This window comes from Pseudophryne corroboree, chromosome 4 (assembly GCF_028390025.1).
Source record: "Pseudophryne corroboree isolate aPseCor3 chromosome 4, aPseCor3.hap2, whole genome shotgun sequence".
Lineage (NCBI taxonomy): Eukaryota > Metazoa > Chordata > Amphibia > Anura > Myobatrachidae > Pseudophryne > Pseudophryne corroboree.
In genome coordinates, this window is record NC_086447.1 from 543,966,006 (window position 1) to 543,987,183 (window position 21,178).

Sequence of the window (21,178 nt, forward strand, 5' to 3'; positions counted from 1 at the left end):
ATAACTCAGTGACACACTACTCACTTCTCACCCCCACAAAAACACACACACACACACACATATACACACACACACACACACACACACACCAATTCCACATCAGTAAACTTGCATCACTGCACATATGCTTGTTATAATGTACAAGATATGGTAAAATATTATATTCTGGCACGTATACTGTATGTTTTGATTTGATTCATAGACAATAATCTGAGCTAATGTTTAAAGGAATTCTAATATTTGTAACATAAATGGAGAAAGAATTCTGCCTTTTAAAGATTTTATGCATTAAAACTCTGGGTCATCAAGAAAGCCAGCCATGACTAATTTACATTCACACTGAAGTCACCAATGAATACAAGGGGTACCACTGATAGGAATGGATCTGCATTAAATGCTATGTCAGACACACAGTTTAGTTCGGATCCAATTTTTGGTTTGGCAAAAGACATTTGATTTTAAAAAAAATTGATAGAAATTTATATAAATCGAAAAAAAATGCTAAAATAAGTAATTTTTGCAACACAAAACCCGAAACACAGTACGTATTTAATATCCAAGTTCCCAACCACGGGAAGAACTGAACCTGGACTTGGTTAGGAACGGATCTCCTTGGGAGATCTGGACTTGGTTTTGGTTTGGTTCGGATCCATAAAATTTGTCTGGATTTGGATTTCTGGAGAACAGAACCGCACATCTCTAACTGCACAATCACCCCTGGGACTCCCACAGATAATCGCAGTATTCCTTATCTATCTGAAATCCACCAAAAAGCTGTTCTAACAAATTAAGATCTTTTAATTCAGTGTACAAGTTAAGTGAATCCTGAATTCCAGTATGGATTCCATCTACACACCATGGGGCTAATTCAGACCTGATTGCTGCTAGTATTCGCATCGCATGCGACGGGTTTTAGCTGAATGCGCATACGCAAGGTCGCGCGTGCGCATGTGCTGGCCTCACCGTGCAATGAATGTGCAGGTATACACATGACATTTGTGAACAGGTGTCTGTCAGGGCTTTCCCTGCAAATAATTGCCAATCAAACACACCTGTTTGCAATGCAAACCCCTCAACATCTCATTGCATCTCTAGCTCTCTCTGAAATGGTATGTACTTTTACACTCCCTGCATATGTGCTACACTCAATCTACACATGTTCTTTCACAACTATTACATGTGTTGTTTGTTAAACAATTGTTTACATTACATACAACACATTATTATTGTTTAAAGGCCCACTTTCTATGTTCACATTGCTTTGAGCTGACACATTGCTTTCAGGTAACAATGAGGCTGCATTGTACTTTTTAAATACACAAAACTGTATTCATCTCTCCCACATACATGACATGTTTTCTTGAGGCAGAGCCGGCCCTTACCAATATGATGCCCTAGGCAAGATTTTTGCTGGTGCCCCCTAGCACCACCGTTGGTTCTGCCTCTGACCTTGCACCTCTTTCCCAGCACCATCACCCCTCACCCATAGCAGTCCTTGTACCCCCTATATCAGGCCTGGCCAACCTGTGGCTCTCCAGCTGTTGTAAAACTACAAGTCCCATCATGCTTTGCCATAGTTTTGCTATTAGGGAATGCTAAAACTGTGGCAGGGCATGCTAGGATGTGTAGTTTCACAACATCTGGAGAGCTACAGGTTGGCCAGGCCTGCCCTATATTTTAAATAGGAACAGTTCGCACATTTGACGCACAGCCCAAAAAGGGGCATCTTCTTGCTGGGAAGGGGCATGGCCACACAATAGTAACCCCAATTCCAATTACGCCACACAGTACTGCAACTTTATTCACATTTTATCTTGCGATAGTGTCCATAATTCATATTACATCCCACAGTAGTATCACTTTACCTTATAAACGTTACTCCTCACAGTAGAGTCCCTTATTCATATTACATCACACTGAATTGCTGAATTAGACGACACAGTAGTGCCCTTTCTATTTGCAACGCCACATAGTAGAGCACCTTATACACATAATGCCACACATTAGTAATGAATTTATATACAATTCCACACAGTAATGCCCCTTACACAAATGAGACACATTAATGTCCTTATAAACATAATGCACCTTACACATTATGACAACCTTTATTAATGCCCTTTTACACATAATGTCCCTTACACATATGCCGCACATTATTAATGCCCTTATACGCATAATGACTCACATAGTGCCCCCTACACATTTGCTGCACATTATTAGTGCCCCTATACACATAATGACACACATACAGTAGTACCCTGTTACACATATGCCGCACATTATTAATGCCCTTATACACATAATGACACACATAGTGGCCCTTTACACATATGTTGCACATTATTAATGCATTTTTACATGACACACATAATGCTCCTTACACATATTCTGAACACTACTGCACAACTAACCCACTCACATGCACACAGCACTCACACTTCCACTAACACTGTGACCTCTGCCTCTGCTTGGATACAGATGTGTCCTCACAAATCTTGCATCAATGCTAACGTCGGGCACTTTTTTTTTATGAAAATGTATCTTATTTGCATTGCTATGTGGCTAGGATGCACAAGCACCTTCTGCTGATTAAACTGATATGCAGCATGCCAATATACTGTGTGAGATTGTGGCTGTATCTGCATATGAAATGCTACATACAGAATATAGGCATGCCGCATATCATTTTAATCAGCAGAAGCTGAGGATGCCCCTAGGCATATCAAATGCCCTAGGCAATTGCCTAGTTTGCCTATGCCTATGGCCGACTCTGTCTTGAAGAATACATTTGTTGTTGTGGTGAATATTACAACATTCACTCCATAATGCAAGTTTTCCTGTAATGTTCATTCCTAGGGGTCCATTTTCATAGATTTGTTTTCTATTTAGCATGGGATGTTGCCAATAGCAACCAATCACATTCAAAATCTCATTTATCTGGCACTTTCTATAACATAATACCTGGAATGTGTTTGGTTGCTATGGGCAACATCCCATCTTAAATAGAACTCCCATCATAGTAAATTAATTACCTAGTATTTTTTATACAAAATTTCCTAAAAAAAAAAAAATGGGTTAAATATTTCTTTAAAAAATTACAATGCAACACAATAATACCAACACAATTTTAGGACAAAGTGTAAGTGTTTGTAATATTTTTACTCATAATTCAAAATATATGTATATACATAACAGACAAAAATTTTTAGCAAAATAAAAATACAAAAGGCACCTGGGTGTGTAGAAAAGAGGCTTACACTACCCAGTACTCAGTTACCCCCATCTCTGCAACAAACACAACAAGAGGCTGGTGTGAGTACCCTGGCTGAGGAAGATGTGGGGAAAATTGAGGAAGATTCTGGGCCCAATACACAAACACAACAATCACCACCATGTACTGAAGAGGTAAGTGGGATAAGCTCACAGGCTAATGCATCACAGGCAGGGAAAGAAAAGAGTAGGCGCCAAACACCATTCGGCATGAAGGCTTTGGACATTCCTGTCCCACAAGCCATTGAGAAAACAAATTTTGGTAAACACAATATGGGTGCTGGAGGCCAGGACCGCATCTGGAGAGAATTCAACATTTTCCCCTTTTTTGCCCAGCTGAAGGGGTTGTTATTCTGTGTTGGGTCTGTGCATGGCTCTTCAAGGGCCCTGCCCAGTGGGATCTTGTTCCTGGGCAGGACTAGGGGTTGGGACAGGTGTTGAAGCCCCTCTGAGACTCTGGCCAAGGAGGGCTGCGATGGTCTGCATGCCTTGGCCAATAGTGGTGGATATGGTCTGCATTCCTTGTGCCACAGTGGAGGAGATGTAACACATGCCTTGTCGCACAGTGGAGGACAGCTCACGGACCATGGAGGCCAGCTCATGGACCTCTTGGAGCATCTGGTAATGGAAGTCCATGTTAACTCTTCCATGGCTGACAATTTCCCCAAGAAGTTCCAGGAGACTGAGTTGGTGGAGTGTGCCACTGTGGTGGCAGGATGGTGGACTTGGTGGCCCCACACTGGAGCTGTCATTGCCTCCCCCTTCCTCAGCTTCAGTGAGCTACACCTCCTGTGCTGTGTTTGGAAAAGGAGACAAAAGTGAAAAAAAACATTAGTAACCCACATTTTTACATATTTTAAAGTTTAAGAATTGAAAACATAAAAACAATATACCTTCCAAGGCATGTGGACATTCAATGGCAGGTGTGTCTGTGTCCATTTCGAACACAACTGCCACCTCCTCATATGACACACAGACAATCGCTTGCTCCACCAAGTCAGTAAACTCAAAAGTCTCAGGGAATGCTCCTCCCCCTCTTGCCCTCGAAGCTTTCCACTGCGCAGACTTTTTCAATTTCAGCCGGGACTTGAAGTCTGCCCAACTACAGATGTTTCAGTGGTTAGGGGTAAGAAGAAAAAACATAAAATTAGTAAATTCACATACAATTGTTTGCTTTTGTTGCAATTATATATATATAAAGCAGTCACAAATATCACACCCTACATTACTTTGGCCAACTTCTACTTGTCCACATACATAGCAGAAAATATTGTAATATGTAAATAGTACTTCAAGATAGGGGTAGAAACATCATTTATCTAGCACCTTCTAGAAGATTACATATGTAATAGTCTTGATTGCTATAGGTAACATTACAACTGAAATCAAGCTTCCATCTTAGTAAATTCAGACAATAGGGTTTTAAAGTGTGCCTCAGTATGTACTTACCGTCTCCTCACTTCTTGAGTTGTGCAGACAATTGGTCCCACCGCATTCACAGCATCTGTGATCTCGCTTCAGATATGGTCCTTGGTCCCAACGCCCATGTGTTTATTTCCAAAATGAATCTTCTCAATGGTTTGTGGTAGGAAAATGGCAAACTCCCTTTTGGTAAATGGTGGTTGGCGTTTTCTCTTTTGTGTCGTTGCCTGTGATGCAGTAGCCTGAGAACTAGTTCCAGCTTCCTCTTCACTTTGTTGTTCGGATTGTTGTGTTTGTGTAGTTGGGCCAGAATCTTCCTCAGTTTGGCCCACATCTTCCTCAGCCAAGGAGCTCACACCAGCCTGTTGTTGCATTTGTTGACCAGTAGATGGGGGTTCTTCAGTACTGGCTCCAGCTCCTGTATCCTCTGCAAAGCCAACTTCTTGCTCCTGTGCCAACTGCTGTAGCCTTTGCTGGATTCTTGCTTGTTTGTCCCTTATTGCAGCACACTCTTCGTGAAGTTGCCTCAATTTCTGGGCAAGGTCACGCTCTATGATGCAGTTAGCATGTGTCGAAGTAAAAAAAATATTACATAAAAAGAACATACAAACTACACGCATATGAGTCGCTATACTTGCAAATATGCGCAGCGAGCACAGCAATATATGGTAACACACACATTTACACGGACATGCCACAGAGATGGATTTGACACTTATTTCATACAGTACATAATTATTATAATATCAAGTGCCAGACATCATGATGATTTAAAATTATATAATGAAGTAATGTCATGTATGTGTATTATTTGAACGAAGCAAGATAGATCTGTCATATTTACTATTAAAGCAACCAGATTAATGTGTAGATTCATTTGATACTTGTTATTAAGATGAAGGACATTGCAAAAAATAATTATGATTAAATGTATAAAAGCTAAAATCACTTTTATTAGAACAATAGATATTCCAAACAGGTAGTGGACAGGAATCTCAGGCCAGCCCCTTTGGACATCCCCAAGGCTGAACCTGTTTAGCATATACAAACAAACCAGTGACTCATCATGAATGAGAGTCCCCTCCCCAAAACTAGATAACACATTGCTGATCACACAGGAGGTCAGTTGCTGATCGGTCCCAGATGATGATGGAGTTCATGCATGATTTTACAGAGAGAGAGTCATATGGAGGGACAAATTTATATGAGAAAGATATGGTAATTGTATCGCTGGCCTGTAACTGTAACTGTATATAACTGTAACTGTATGTAACTGTATGTAACTGTAACTGTATGTAACTGTATGTATTAACTGCTTACTGTATGAGTTGTAACTATAGGTATACTGTACCTTGTAATATATTGAATCCATATCCTTTTAATAACAAATATATACATCAGTGAGCTTTGGAACTCAGATAATGTGTGGGTGTATTGTTTTCTCTTATGGGATGCAGTGTTTTGCGATGTACAGCGCACTTTTATCATATATGGTAATAAGATGCGCCTGGCGTCTTCAGTATATATTAGAGTGGGCATTTTAAATATTTGTGAGAAAGCAATTTGGCATTCAGACATGTACGTCTGGTTCAGGGAGTGTTTCATACCTGAGTAGGCATGCTTACTGAAAATTAACACAGGTGATGCATACACAATTGGTACATTTGCAGTGATTGCTAACACTATTTAAGCATGTTCTAGCCATTCATGGTTTGTGGGTGTATGGAGTGTGCAGAGTTGAGAGTGGAGTGTGTAGACTGGAGAGCGTAGAGTGCATTGCGGAGGTAAGTTGTGGAATTTTGTGCTGTCTCTCTAAATTTGTTCAGTTTTTAAATGTATTTTCCCGGAGTAGTGGCAATGTAATGTGTTATGCAGAGTCATTTATATCTTTTGCCGGGATTGTTAGCTTTTGAGGTAAGTATGTTGTATGGTGATAATTGTGTGAGTTTGCACAGCACAGTGTGTGTTTGCAACACGTCCCTTTGTAGTTTATTGTGGTGCGTTGCATTTATTTGCTGTATTGCGGTCGCACAGCATGTACCACAACTAATGCATGTTTAAAATTTGAATTTCTCTATATATTTGGTTTGTATGGAAAGATGTTTGTAGTGTAGATGACTTGACTGTTGTTGTTGTTATTAATTATTGTATGTTCACATTAAATATCAAGGATATAACATATTTGCGGGTAAGTATATGCATGTTCATAGGTATGTGTTGTGTTGTGGGGTGTTGTTTTATCTATGTTTGTGTTTATTATGTTTCTTTCTCTTCTTTCTTTCTTTTTCTTTTTCTATTTTGTAATCTCTTTATGTAAAGAGGTAGTAGATAATGAGAACACAGTTACATGCAAGAAAATATTTGCAATAAAGTCCATCAAGTGAAAACATCTACCAGTAGGAAACATATGTAGATATCTAGCCTAAAAACAAGAAGGCAATACAGGTAATTGTCAGAAGCAGATTACAGCAAACAGACTACCATTTTTTTCAGTTTTAGGGCAATTTTGGACCAACAAATCATAACTAGAATCCTATCATAAAAATAATGATAAGAAGAATAACTAAATAAAGAAGAAAGAAAGGAAAGTAGGAAAAAAATAATAAATATAAATATATATATATATATATATAAGAAAGCAGGGGAAAGGGATGGTTATATCAGGCAGTTGTGTAGTCGCTAAAAGAAAAAAATGAATCCAGGCCAGGTAAAGCACGACCAAAGTGAGAGAACCATGGGGATCAAACTAAATGAAATTTGGCTACAGTGTCGTGTAAAAGAGCAGTAATACATTCCATAGAAGCAACGTACCAAACCCTATTTATTAGAGTTCCAATAGAGGGCGTGGTAGGTTGCTTCCAATTCAAGGCAATTAACAGTTTAGCGGCGTTAAAAACATGTCCACAGAGATTATTCAAAGGTACGGACACTTCCAATATTGGTAAACATAGCAATGCATAGAGAGGATCCTTTGGGGGTAGGGGAGTGATGAAATTTCCCAATAATGATAAGACAGAATCCCAATAGTCAGAAAGTAAGGGACATTCCCACCAAATGTGGAAATAGGTGCCTTTATGTCCACAACGACGCCAACATAGATCTGAGGTCGCCGGATAAATAGAGTGGAATTTTTCAGGAACCATGTACCATCAACTGTAAATTTTATAAGAGTTTTCTTTTATATTAGCACTAATAGAGGTCTTAGTTACTCTCTGATGGATATCTGACCATTCCTCATCGTCTAGACTTTTTCCTAGGTCATTTTCCCAGTCTACTTCAAAGGGTTCTTTGTCAGCAGCAGACGAATTTGCAAGCAAAGAATACAAGATAGATATTGTACCAATACGACCTGGATCATAAGTACATAGGCGTTCAAAATAGTGATGAGCGGATTCGGTTTTACTCGGTTTTACTCGGTTCTCAAAACCGAATCTTATTGGCTATCCAAAACACGTGACATCAGTGAGCCAATAAGATTCGGACGGAGGTCTCTAAACGTCCGTGACTTGCTAAGGGAACAGATAAAGCTAATTATCTGCATATATGCAAAGTGACTGCTTATGTTTCTTTCTCTTTCTCCTGAAGGAAGCATCTTTTTTTCTAATTATTAAGGCAAAGTAGCCCATTTATTTTGTATTTTTGTGGAGTTTGTGATTTGATAACAACTTCTATTTCATCTGTGGGTAAGTATGTGCATGTTCATATGTGTGTGTTGTGTGGTGGCGTGTTGGTTTTTCTTACTGTGCTTATTAAGTGTCTCTTTATCTATTCTCAAGGCAGAGTTAATTGTGTAGTATTTTTTTGACCTAAGTAGCCTTGTGTTGTTTATATCCAGATTTTTGCAGTTGTTTATTTATGGTAGTTTTGTCTGGTAAGTATATGCATGCTCATTGTGTTGTGTTGTGTTATTTTGCTAACTAGGTGTATAATTTTTAGATTCAAATTATAATTACGTTCCTTTCCTCCTGTTGTGCAACATTTAGATATGGATTATCTGTAAGTGGTTTTTCAAATGTTAATTTGTTTTTGTAGAATGTTTGGGATCAATCCTTGGAATATGATATTTCACTCTGTGAAATGTGTCTTTCAGATGGTTGTGGCAGCATACCTGTATGATTTATACAGCCAACCCCAACCTGGCCCTCATCCTCGAAGGCAATGGATGCATGCAAGACCTAGTCTCTTTCATACCCGTGTCACCCTTTTTGGGATGCCAGATGATGAGGTGCTATGGTGCTATAGGCTGCCCCCTCATGTCATCCTAGAAACTCTCTCAATAATAGAGTGTGATCTAGAGAGTACAATTTGGCATACTACATCAATTCCACCACTGACACAATGCATTGCTGTCTTACATTTTTTTTCTCTTCAGGGTCCTACCAGCATATAGTTGGTGTCCTGCTAGACGTTTCCCAGGCAGCATTCTCAAGGATCCTGAGGCGCGTCATAGCTGCATTTCTAAAAAGAACTAAGCAGTTCATAACAATACCATTGGATGTAGAGTTCCTAGCTGTGGTGAAGTGGAAATTCCATTAAGGGGGGAGTCGCTTTCCACACGTTATTGGGGTAGTGGATGGGACACATGTTCCACTTGTGGTTCCAGAACATAATGAAGAAAATCTTTAGGAACCGAAAAATGTTCCAGATTCTTTCCCTGAATGCTCAGTACCCAGGAAGTGCCCATGCTTCCCACGTGATTCGGCAATCAGGGATATGGCAAGGACAAGATGCGTGGATATTGGGTGAGTTTTTGCGGCATCATGTATTAAAGGTTAAGTTTCTTTGCTTTGTAATTGTTGACCATATTTTTGGCTTACTATTGTATTGTGTTTTTGCAGGAGATCGTGGATATTCTTGCACCCCATGGCTCATGAGTCCTTACAGCAGACCAACACCAGGGCTACAAACGGCATTTAATTCCACACTTACAGCCACTAAGTAGTTGGTGGAATGCACAATTGGTGTCCTAAAAGGGCTCTTCGTTGTGCTCCACAACACTGGTGGCAACCTCATGTATTCACCGGAAATGGTAAGTAAAATCATGGTACTGTGTGCAATCCTGCACAATATTGCTGTAAGAAGGCGTGTGGAACTGCCTCAAAATGAGGTATTGGCCCCAGAGGATGAGGAGCCAGGGGTTGGCAGGACATGGAGGCGGGGCTCCGTGTCCCAGCCGGGACATGCCCCTAGGTTAAGAATAGTGCAACAATATTTCAGGTAGGTTTGAGTTATGAGCACGTCAGACAAGTGTTTTTTGGTGTTTTAATATGCATATTTTGGAAATGTATAACATTTTTTTTTAAAATTAACATCAAATTGTAAGCAGATTTGGAGTTGCTTACAAACATTATTACCGTTTTTGTTTTGAATACAAAAATTCAAGCAATGTAGTGGATGAACAGAAAACATATTGTACGGTTTTGCAAAAACAAAATAAGCATGTCATGAGTTAAAGAACAACAGTAGTGTTGTGTTGACATCATATATATTGCTTATAAGAACAATGATGTAATGTACAGTATGTATTGTCAGATTACAATGTTTATTATTTTAAAAAAAAATCTGCAGCATATATGTTTGATTGTGATGCCTTTATGTGTATTAATTTTTTTTTCTTTTTTAATCTTTTTTTAAAACACAATAACACAACAATTTTTAGTTGTGTGAAGAGCATAAATGAAAGGTACGTGTTTTGCAAATTTTCTAATTACAGTAGCATACACTCGCAATTGCATACGCAACCGAGAGTACGGACCATACTGTCAATGTGTATTAACAGCAAAAAAGCTAATTTGTATTTATTAGCATCACAGCTGTTGGCCAATCAACAGCGGGCAGACAGCATAAATATTAGCAATTTAGATTAATACGCCATTGGCACCATGCGAGCTGCCACATTCACCATTAGGGACCTGCGGCTCCTCACCTAAGTTATGGACCCCCAAGTAGGCCGCCCGGTCCCTTATGTGCCAAACGCCCATAAGCGTGCAGCCTACATGGAGGTCCGTAGGAAGCTGAGGGTGAAGCTAGGCAGCAGGCGGACCATCATCCAATTTGAAAGATTATGGTCCGACCTGCGACGGAGACAGCCGCAGTTGCTTGCGCAGTTGTCCCAGCAAAATCGGGAACGTAAGTAATGCATACTGTAGCATATGTGTGCGCATGAGTGTGTATGCAGTGTAAAGTTGTGTATTATTTGCTAACATAAGTATGTGTATGTTGTTTAGCATGCAGATGCTGAAAATGTATGTTGTTAGGTATAGATGTTTGTGTATATGTATACAGTATGTGTGTGGGTTGTATGTTGAGTAAAGCACAAACATTACATGTTTTTTAATTGAATACTAGTACTAAGTTGTTTTTTTTAGTATTATAATAATAATAATAATATTTCATTAAGTTTTTTAAATGCTTAATAAACAGTTGGTTTCTTGATGATTATTGAGTAGGCATTGTGTGTTTTCCAAAAATGTTTTTAATAACCCATAAACTGTGTTCCTCTCTCCTTAGGAAGAGCTGACAGAAGAAGTGTCCGCCAGCCACAACCTCCCTTCCCCACTCAACCACCCTCTCCTCCTCAACCACCTGCCCCCATTCAACCACCCTCTACCCCTCAACATTCATCCCCCATTCAACCACCATCTCCCCCTCAACTACCCACCCCCATTCAAACACCCTCCCCCCCCTCAACCACCCACCCCCATTCAACCACCCTCTCCCCCTCAACCTCCCTCCCCATTCAACCACCCTCTCCCCCTAAACCACCTGCCCCCATTCAACCACCCTCTACCCCTCAACCTTCATCCCCCATTCAACCACCCTCTCCCCCTCAACTACCCACCCCCATTCAAACACCCACCCCCATTCAAACACCCTCCCCCCCTCAACCACCCACCCCATTCAACCACCCTCTCCCCCTCAACCTCCCTCCCCATTCAACCACCCTCTCTCCCTCAACCACCTGCCCCCATTCAACCACCCTCTCCCCCTCAACCACCTGCCCCCATTCAAGTTCCTTCCCCCATCAAGCAACAATACCACGGTGGAGGAGAGGAGGAGGAGGAGTATGGGCATCTAAAGGAGTGTAAGTGTGGGGTTTTTTTGGCCTTTAAATACATACTTCTACATGTGACTACAAACTTTTCCTATCCAGCTGCTGTGGAAATATACAGCCCAGCATGCCCTGCAACAATTGTGCAATTTGGGAAAGTGTAAACTTTTGTAGGGCATGCTGGAATGTATAGTTAATCAACAAACGGAGAGCCGCAGTTTGCTGACCCTGGACCTTGACCACTGATGGAGATCCTTTGGTCCTCCAGCTAGTGTTGAACAAAACATCCCAGAGTATGCCCTACTACAGTTTTTGCATGGCCAAATTGGCCAACTCTTGAAGGACATGCTGGGCTGTGTAGTTCCACGTCAGCTGGATAGCTAAAGGTTCACTATGCCTGACCTAGAGATGGAGGTGTTGAAGTGAGCTTTGTACATTGATTCTATATTGCATAATACGTTTTTTTTTTTACTGAATTAGTAAACATCTTTTTCAGATGCTGAGTTTGGAGTTCGCAATGCGGACATACTGTCACCATCTTACCAGTGTGGCGGAAGAGGAGGAGGAGTACGGGACTATGGAGGTCTGTAATGGTAGCCATACATCAGGACAATATCTTTCCAACCAGCCAACTAATTGGCTGGTTGGAGAGATAATCTGGCAGTGTGTGGGAGCAAACGATTATCAAGCGTTTGCTCCCACACCCTGAAAAACGGGCAGAAACGGTCTGTCCAAATAGTTGGGAAAATCAAACTTTTGATTTTCCCAACTAATGGTTCAGGTGTAGGGGGAACTTTCCCCCCAACTGAACGATTACTAGGCGGACACTGCCTGTTAGTGTCCACCTACTTTTATCTCTCTGGGACAGCAGACGACCCTCTCTGTTCTATCCCCCTCTGGCCAACTCACCACCCCAGCATCTTCACCGCCTCCTCGTCCAATCTGCCACGGCCTTCAGTTGCATTGACCGGCTCCAGCTACAGGAGGGACCGGGCACCTTAGCACCGCCAGGTTCCATCCCCCTCCGGCCACCTCACCGCCCCAGCATCTTTCCTGCACAGCCACCAGCCTTCCTTCACGCACAGGCCGCCAGCCTCCCGCACAGTTCATTAATCCCCCTTTGGCCACAGGGATCAGTCACCCCTCCCTCTCTGCCACCAGCCTCCATCCTCACACCGACAGCAGAGAGGGCACAGCCTCCATCCTTCCCCGGCCGGAACCACTATCCTCCCCGCACCGGCTGGCAACCTCCATCGTGCACCTGCTGCAAGTGCCGGCCACAGAGAGGGCACAGGCTGCAGGGACTGCCGCCACACCTCCATCGGCTGCAGGGACCTGCCACCTCCTTCCTGCTCCAGCTCCAGAAGTAAGGGACCACCTCACAGCGTGGCAAACTCCAAACTGCCTTCACCGTTGCAGGGACCTGCCACCTCCTTCCTGCTTCAGCTCCAGAAGCAAGGGACCACCTCACAGCGTGGCAAATTCCAGTCGCAGGGCATCTGCGGAGACTTGTAGGTACAAATATATTCCTGCATTCTTTTTTCCCCCTCCTGCAGCACCCCTCCACCCCCCACAGTCTTGTTAAGTGGTCAGCTATTGACCCTCACCCACCCCCACCTGGTAACATGTGGGTTATAAGCCCCCCTCAAGTACTATTGCATCCCGCACCAGGATTCCACCAAGACACCCTCTCTCACCACCTGCGAGCCCTTCCATCCCCCCTTACCACACACACACACACACGCACATACAATTGTTAGGTGGTCAGTTATTGCCCCTAACATGCTTAATATGCGGGCAGTAAGCCCCCCACTCCAGTGCGCCTGCATTCTGGCACTCCAATACCATAGCGCCATTCCCTTCCAGCACTCGCGAGCCCCGCCACAACCCCCTTTGCCCTGTGTATAGGTGATAAGGCAGGTGCATAGGGGTATGTGTACAGGGGATGGGACAGGGTTATAGGGGTATGTAGCATACCAATGTTTACAGAATTTATGTAGAATTTTATTTATTTATAGCACTCTCTACTCCTTACAGGCTATGCTGCCCCATACACCCGCAGAAGCAAAAAGCTGCTGTCAGTGGTAATACCATTCCACAGAGGAGAATCAGAACCGCCAATAGGTGGGGAGAGCAGAGCGGACCACACTCCACTTTAACTTCTGTACAGTTTACGGTTAGTCACCTGCATCCATTACTCTGATCAGGGCCTGGAGCAGGCCCTGGTCGGAGTATTGCTACCCAACTGTCTCACACACACACACATATATACACTTTGATGTACACACACATACTGTCACACAAACATATAATTATACAGTAACACACATATATACACTGACACACATGTACACTGTAATACACACACATACTGACACACACACATATATACACTGTGACACTATACACTGACACACACATATATACACTGTGACGCACATATACATACAGTGTGACGCACACGTACATACACTGTGACGCACACGTACATACACTGTGACGCACACGTACATACACTGTGACGCACACGTACATACACTGTGACGCACAAGTATACTGTGACACACACGTATACTGTGACACACATATATATATACACACACTGTTTCACACACATGTACTGTCACACATATATGCACTGTGATACACACATATACTGACACACACATATACGCACTGACACACACACATATACACTGTCACACACACATATATACACTGATACACACATATACACTTTCACACACGTATATACACTGTGACACACACACATATATACACTGACACACACATACTGTCACACACATATATACACGGTGATATACACACATATACTGACACACACACATATATACACACTGACACACACATATGTACACTGTGATAGACACACATATGTACACTGTGATAGACACACATATATACACTCTGATAGACACGTACTGTATATACACTGTGACACGCTCATATACACTGTGATACACACACATACTATCACACACACATATACACTGCGACACATACACTGTGGCACACACTCACATACAGTACACCGTGACCAGGGCCGGTGCAAGGGTGTTCGGCGCCTCCCTGCAAACTATAAATTTGCGCCCTCTCTCCCATACTTCATAAAGGGACAGTGCGCACCGAAGTCGCACATCGCAAGAAACGGGTGGGGTGTGGCCACACAATAGTACCAATTCAAATTACTCCACAAAGTAGCACAATCTTGTTCACATTACACCGCACATTGGGGGTCATTCCGACCGGAACTGCGCATGCACGCCGGACACATTGCGCACGCGCGTCGTTGCCTGCCGATGGCCGTCGCCAGCGAGAAATGTGATCGCATCGGCGATCCTAAGAAGACGGACAGGCGGGAGGCGTTCCAGGCGGATACTCACCGTTTTCTAGGCGTGGTAAGTCCAACGCAGGTGGATCCAGATGTTTGGAGGGCGGAAGTCTGACGTCACAGCCAGGACCTTCATCGCTGGATCCGTCGCACTGGTGAGTAGCTGCAGGGCTGGTCTTGTTTTGCTTTAAACTATTTTAACATAGCAGGACTACACTAGCGTTCGCAGCCCTTCTATGCTAAAATACACTCCCACATGGGCGGCGTCAGGTTGATTGCACGAGCTGCAAAAAGTTGCTACGTGCGATCAACTCGGAATGACCACCATAGTGCACAGAGGGGACTCGATGCCCCTCTGTCGCTATTCCGACAGTCAGGATTCCCGCATTGGTCTTCTGACTGCTGGAATCCCGAACATCGGTAAATCATACCAAATATGTCTTGTCAACAAATGTGGCAAGCTGGCAGCTGGGAGTGCAGTGCTTAACTTACTGTACAGCCGGAAATGGACCTGCTATCCTCCGACGTGCACGACATCACTGGTGTGTGTGGTTGAACTCCCTTTCTGCTGGGTGGGGGCTTGGAGCCTCTTCTTGCTCTAACAGCTGTGCCATCAGGCTTTCTGTAATGCAAGAAAGCTGTGATGGGTAAAGCACTTAGGTGGTCTTTACGAGCTGATCGCAGCCAGCAACTTTTTGCTGCTGCTGCAATCAACTAGTCCACGCCTATGGGGGAGTGTATTTTAGCTTAGCAGGGCTGCGATCGCTTGTGCTGTCCTGCTAAGCTAAAAAAAATTCTAGCAAAACATGACTAGCCCTGGACATACTTACCCTGTGCGACGATCTCTGCGATGCTGGAGCCAGCTTTGACGTCAGACATACGTCCTCCGTTCTCCTGGACTCCTGCATTTTCCTTACCACTCCCCGAAAACGGCAGCCAACGGTCCGGATCCGCCAGGGACGCCTTCTTTCTGTCAATCTTCTTGTGGTCGGCTCTGCGACCGCTTTCTTCGTAGGACGTGACGTAACCTGGCGACCCCTGTCACTGGGCAACGATGCGCGTGCGCAATGCACCTGCCGTGCATGCGCATTCCAGACCCGTTCGCACTGCAGCGACAAACCACTGTGTGCAAACCGCTGCGTCCAAACGGGTCGGAATGACCCCCCAAGGGGGGGATGGGGCCATCTGTGACAAGTGTCCCCACAGTGAATCTTCCCACTATAGGTGACCTGCCAGTGCTCGAAGTGGCGGTATGCCATACCACTGTATACCGCCCCACTTTGAGCACTGTATATCTATCTAGCTACAGTATATATATATATATATATATATATACACACACACACACACACGTAGATAGATAGATAGATAGATAGATAGATAGATAGATAGATAGATAGATAGATAGATAGAAAATCCACCCATAGATAGATAGATATACACTGCTCAAAAAAAAATAAAGGGAACACTAAAATAACACATTCCTAGATCTGTTTGAATTAAATATTCTTATTAAATACTTTGTTCTTTACACAGTTGAATGTGCTGACAACAAAATCACACAAAAATTATCAATGGAAATCAAATTTATTAACCCATGGAGGTCTGGATTTGGAGTCACCCTCAAAATTAAAGTGGAAAAACACACCACAGGCTGATCCAACTTTGATGTAATGTCCTTAAAAAAAGTCAAAATGAGGCTTTTTAGTGTGTGTTTCCTCCATGTGCCTGTATGACCTCCTTACAATGCCTGGGCTTGCTCCTGATGAGGTGGCGGATGGTCTCCTGAGGGATCTCCTCCCAGACCTGGACTAAAGCATCCACCAACTCCTGGACAGTCTGTGGTGCAATGGATGGAGCGAGACATGATGTCCCAGATGTGCTCAATTGGATTCAGGTCTGGGGAACGGGCGGGCCAGTCCATAGCATCAATGCCTTCATCTCGCAGGAACTGCTGACACACTCCAGCCACATGAGGTCTAGCATTGTCTTGCATTAGGAGGAACCCAGGGCCAACCGCATCAGCATATGGTCTCACAAGGGGTCTGAGGATCTCATCTCGGTACCTAATGGCAGTCAGGCTACCTCTGGTGAGCACATGGAGGGCTGTGCGCCCCCCCAAAGAAATGCCACCCCACACCATTACTGACCCACCAGTGGCGGAACTAGCGAGCGGTGGGCCCAGGTGCGACAAAATGCTTTGGGCCCATCCCCACACATCCCCCCCCCACATCCCATCCAAGTCCACCCCCTCACCCCTGGAGAGGATCTGGTGAGGGGGACCTGCTCAGGGCCAGAGAAATGGATACCTAGCAACAGTGCCGTAACTAGACATTTTAGCACTGTGTGCAAGAAACGTCATCGGAGCCCCACCCCTGCATGCAACAGGGTCAGTGCGCGCCGTAGGCGCGCGCAAAAATACATAGTGGCGTGGCTTCGTGGGGAAGGGGTGTGGCCACAAAATAATACCAATTCATAAAACGGTGCACAGTAGTCTCCATTATTCAAATTACGCCGCACAGTAGCACCACTACACCAGGTAGAGACCCTTTTACACCTTACGGCAGACAGCGTCCCCCTTTTTAACATTACGGCAGACAGCGTCCCCCTTTTTACACATTACGGCAGACAGCGTCCCCCTTTTTACACATTACGGCAGACAGCGTCCCCCTTTTTACACATTACGGCAGACAGCGTCCCCCTTTTTACACATTACGGCAGACAGCGTCCCCCTTTTTACACATAACGGCAGACAGCGTCCCCCTTTTTACACATAACGGCAGACAGTCCCTACAAAGAAAGAGAGAGAGAGAAAGAGAAAGAAAGAAAGAAAGAAAGAAAGAAAGAAAGAAAGAAAGAAAGAAAGAAAGAAAGAAAGAAAGAAAGAAGAATTATACTTACCCTCTCCGCTGGCTCAGGCTCCTCGGTGCAGCGTCAGATGATTCCCGGGCTGGAGGGAAGGAGGAGGAGGACGGAGGTGAAGGAGGGAGCCGCAGCAGCGCTTTGTTACTGGTGGAGGCGCTGCTGCTGCTGCTGCCCCTCTGCTTCACTATAGGCTGTTCTCGGAAGACAGCCTATAGTGAAGCAGAGGGGCAGCAGCAGCAGCGCCTCCACCAGTAACAAAGCGCTGCTGCGGCTCCCTCCTTCACCTCCTTCCTCCTCCTTTCCACGTCCGTGCCGCTGCTCCTCTCCTCTCCGGGCGGCTGTGCGCTGCGGGCAGCGGTTGCCCGCAGCACGCAGCGGCATGTAATGAGTCAGTTTGACTCATTACATGCTTGGGCCCCTGGACAGAGGCGGGCCCCAGTGCAACGCACTGCTTGCACTGCCGGTAGTTCCGCCTATGTGACCCACAGCCAAACCAGTCATGCTGGAGGATGTTGCAGGCAGCAGAACATTCTCCTTTGCGTCTCCAGACTCTGTCACGTCTGTCACATGTGCTCAGTGAGAACCTGCTTTCATCTGTGAAGAGCACAGGGCGCCAGTGGTGAATTTTCCAATCTTGGTGTTCTCTGGCAAATGCCAAATGTCCTGCACGGTGTTGGGCCATAAGCACAAACCCCATCTGTGGACGTCGGGCCCTCATACCACCCCCATGGAGTCTGTTTCTTATCGTTTGAGAAGACACATGCACATTTGTGGCTTGCTGGAGGTCATTTTGCAGGGCTCTGGTAGTGCTCCTCCTGTTCCTCCTTGCACAAAGGCGAAGGTAGCGGTCCAGCTGCTGGGTTGTTGCCCTCCTACGGCCTCCTCCACGTTTCCTGATGTACTGGCCTGTCTCCTGGTAGCGCCTCCATGCTCTGGACACTACGCTGACAGACACAGCAAACCTTCTTGCCACAGCTCGCATTGATGTGCCATCCTGGATGAGCTGCACTACCTGAGCCACTTGTGTGGGTTGTAGGGAGGTCATACAGGCACGTGGAGGCCACACACACTACTGAGCCTCATTTTGACTTGTTTTAAGGACATTACATCAAAGTTGAATCAGCCTGTAGTGTGTTTTTCCACTTTAATTTTGAGGGTGACTCCAAATCCAGACCTCCATGGGTTAATAAATTTGATTTCCATTGATCATTTTTGTGTGGTTTTGTTGTCAGCACATTCAACTATGTAAAGAACAAAGTATTTAATAAGAATATTTAATTCATTCAGATCTAGGATGTGTTATTTTAGTGTTCCCTTTATTTTTTTGAGCAGTGTATATACACACTGACACACACACATACACTCTGACACAGAGCCGGCCCTAACCAATATGATGCCCTAGGCAAGATTTTGGCTGGTGCCCCCTAGCACCACCGCTGGTTCTGCCTCTGACCTTGCACCTCTTTCCCAGCACCATCACTCTTACCCATAGCAATCCTTATTTTGGTTTTTGTACCCCTTATATTTTAAATAGGAACAGTTCGCACATTTGGCGCACAGCCCAAAAAGGGGTGTGTTTTTGCTGGCAAGGGGCATGGCCACACAATAGTAACCCCAATTCCAATTACGCCACACAGTACTGCAACTTTATTCACATTTGATTATGCAATAGTGTCCATAATTCATATTACATCCCACAGTAGTATCAATTAACCTTATAAGCGTTACTCCTCACAGTAGAGCCCCTTATTCACATTAAATCACACTGAATTGCTCCTTATTCACATTACACCACACCCTATTGCTCTTTATTCACATTAGACGACACAGTAGTGCCCTTTCTATATGCAACGCCACATAGTAGGGCACCTTATACACATAATGCCACACATTAGTAATGCCTTTATACACATAATTCCACACAGTAATGCCCCTACACATATGAGACACATTATTAATGTCCTTATAAAAATAATGCGCCTTACACATTATGACAACCTTTATTAATACCCTTATACACACAATGTCACTTACACATATACCGTACATTATTAATGCCCTTATACACATAATGACACACATAGTGCCCCCTACACATTTGCTGCACATTATTAGTGCCCATATACACATATTGGCACACATACAGTAGTACCCTGTTACACATATGCCGCACATTATTAATGCTCTTATACACATAATGACACACATAGTGCCCCTTACACATATTTTGCTCATTATTAATGCATTTTTACATGACACACATAATGTTCCTTACACATATTCTGAACACTACTGCACAACCAACCCACTCACATGCACACAGCACTCACACTGCCCCTAACACTGTGACCTCTGCCTCTGCTTGGATACAGATGTGTCCTCATAAATCTTGCCTCAATGCTAATGTCAGGCACCTTTTTTTATGAAAATGCATCTTATTTGCATTGCTATGTGGCAAGGATGCACAATCAGCTTCTTCTGATTAAAATGATATGCAGCATGCCTATATACTGTGAGAGACTGTGGCTGTATCTGCATATGAAATGCTACACACAGAATATAGGCATGCCGCATATCATTTTAATCAGCAGAAGCTACTGATGCCCCTAGGCATATCAAATGCCCTAGGCAATTGCCTAGTTTGCCTATACCTATGGCCGGCTCTGCTCTGACACAAGCATGTGCACTGTGATATACACACATGTACACTGTGATATAGACACACATATATACAATGTGATAGACACACATATATACACTGTGATAGCACACACATACACTGTGATAGACACACACATATACACTGTGATAGACGCGTACTGTACATACACTGACACACTCATATACACTGTGATACACACACATACTGTCACACACATATATACGCACTGACACACACATATATACACTGATGCACACACATACACTGTGAAGCACATACATACACTGTGACACACACATACAGTATGTACACTGTTACAGACACATATGTACACTGATATACACACATACACTGTGATATACACACATATATACACTGTTACACTCATACTGTATATACACTGTGATACACTCATATACACTGATACACATACATACTGTCACACACATATATACACTGACACACTTATATACACTGTGATACGCACACATATATATACACTGTGACACACGTATATACACTGACACACACACATATATACACTGTGACACAC